We start from the raw sequence: 2,654 nt of genomic DNA, 5'->3' as shown, positions 1-2,654 counted from the left end.
TATACATTATTGTTTCATGTATTTTACATTATGTGAATAGCATAATAAATACATCCTCTGGGAACAAATTTTCATTTAATATTTTTTGGAAGTTAGCAATTCGATTCATTGAGATCTAGGTCATACATTTTAACTAATGAATATGATTGTATCAATTTTCCAATATGATATTACTATAATATATCATTGTATGGACTTCTGTTACGTGGATTATCTAATTTCTTTATCTTTTTGCCTGCTGATGGACTTGGATTGTTCCTGTTTTGTGCAATTATAAGTGAAGATTTAATGAACATCTTGGCTATGTCTCCTTGTGCCCGTATTGAAGAGTTTCTCTGAGGCAGTCCTTCGCAACCGAGTAATGGGGGTTCTGATATATTGATTCCCTTAGCCCTCTAGAAAGATGGGCCTGGCTTTACCCAGCTCCTGCCCTGGGGCTGTTCCCTATGGCTAAGAGTAGGCTCTCTCTTCATTCCAGTGAGCTGGTAGACATAGTAGCATTTTTAACATGCTCTGATGTGGAAAGGATTGGAAAAAGCTACTCTATGTATTTTGAAGTAGAATTTCTGGGTCAAAAGATATGTAGTAGTTAACTAATGCTGTGTAACAAATTGCCTCAAAACTTAGAAGTTTAAGACAACAGACAATTATTATAGTTTCACAGGTCACAAACCTATACATGCCTTAGCTGGATGCCTCTGGCTCTAAGTCTCTCATGAAGTTGCACTCAAGCTGTCATCTGTGCTGCAGTCGCATTCGCAGGCAAAATTGTTGTAGGAGGTCGACATCCAAGCTCTTTACATGGCTGTTGGAAGGCCTCAGAAGATCCACTGCCAAGGTCACTCATGTGGTTGCTGTGTGGCTTCAATTCCTTGTCATGTGGGCCTAGCCATAGGCTTCCTGAGTCTCCTCACAACCTGGCAGTTGGTGAGAGAGAGCCAGAGAGCAACTAAGATGGAAGACACAGTTCTTTTATGACTTAAAGTCAAAAGTGACATTGCAACACTTTTGCCATATCCTATTTATTAAAAGTAAGCCAGAGAATTTGTCCACCTAAGATATCAAATTTGTAGGCATGTAATTATTCATAATTAATGTCTTTATTATCCTTGTAGTGTCTACAGGATCAGTAGTGATAGCTCCTCTTTCATTTCTTCTGCTGCTGCTGCTAAGTCACTTCAGTCATGTTTCTAATATTAGTAATTTTGTCTTCTCTCCCTTTTTCTTGGTCACCCTGGCTAGAGACTTACCAATATTGTTGATCTTTTCAAAAAATCAGCTTTTGGTTTAATTGATATTCTATATTGCTCTATTTTTTCAATTTCATTTATTTCTGCTACTTTATTATTTCTTTTCTTCTGCTTACTTTGGGTATAATATGCTCTCTTTTTGTAGTTTCTTAACAGTGGAAACTTACACTATCAATTTTAGATCTTTCTCCATTTCTAATGTATTCTTTCAATATTATAAGTTTCTCTCTAAGCACTGCTTTTACTGTATCCCACAAATTTTGGTAAATTCTAGTTTCATTTTTATTTACTTCAAACTTAAAAAAATTTCTCTTGAGACTTCTTCTGAACCCATGTGTTATTTAGAAGTGTGTTGTTTAATCTTCAAATATTTTGAGATTTTCCAACTATCTTTCTGTTATTGATTTGTAATTTAATTCTGCTGTGGTCTGAGAACACACTGTGTATGATGTCTAATGTTTTAAATTTGTTAAGATGTGTTTTATCACCCAGGATGTGGTCTATCTTGGTGAATGTTCCATGTGAGCTTGAGAAGAATGTGTATTCTGCTGTTGTTGGATGAAGTAGTCTATAAATGTCAATTAGATCCAGGTGACTGATGATGCAATTCAGTTCAACTATGTCCTTACTGATTTTCTGCCTGCTGGTTCTGTCAATTACTGATAGAGGGGTGTTGAAGTCTTCAACTGTAATAGTGGATTCATCTATTTTTCGCTGTGGTCCTACCAGTTTTTGCCTCACATGTTTTGATGCTCTGTTGTCAGGTGCATACACATTAAGGATTGTTACATCTCTTTGGTGAATTGACCCCCTTTATCATTATATAATGTCCATATTTATCCCTGATAATTTTTCTTGTCCTGAAATCTGCTCTGTCTGGAATTAACATAGCTACTCCAGTCTTCTTATTAATGTAAGCATGTAAATCTCTCTTTCATTTACTTCTAATTTGTGTCTTTATATTTCAAATTGGTTTCTGACCTTAAAAAAAATATTCTGTAGTCTCTGCCTTTTAATTGGCATAGTTAGACCACTCACATTTAAAGTAATTGTTGGTGTAGTTGGATTAATATGTACCATATTTGTGACTGTTTCCTATTTATTGCCACTGTTTTTTCTCCCTTTTGTGTGTGTGGGGGTCTTTCATTCTCTCTTTTTTTTTAACTTTTGGTTGTTCTGGGCCTTCATTGCTGTGCAAGGGCTTTCTCTAGTTGCAGCTAGTGGGGGCTACTCTCTAGTAGTGTGTGTGGGCTTCTTACTGCAGTGGCTTCTCTTGTTGTGGAGCACAGGCTCTAGGCACACAGGTTTCAGTAGTTTCAGCTCCTGGGCTCTAGAGCATAGGCTCAGTAGTTGTGGCACATAGGCTTTGTTGGTCCACGGCTTGTGCGTTCTGGACCAGGGATC

Source organism: Bison bison, unplaced genomic scaffold (genome assembly GCF_000754665.1).
Source record: "Bison bison bison isolate TAMUID 2011002044 unplaced genomic scaffold, Bison_UMD1.0 scf7180017847736, whole genome shotgun sequence".
Taxonomy (NCBI): Eukaryota; Metazoa; Chordata; class Mammalia; order Artiodactyla; family Bovidae; genus Bison; species Bison bison.
This window is presented reverse-complemented; position numbering follows the sequence as displayed.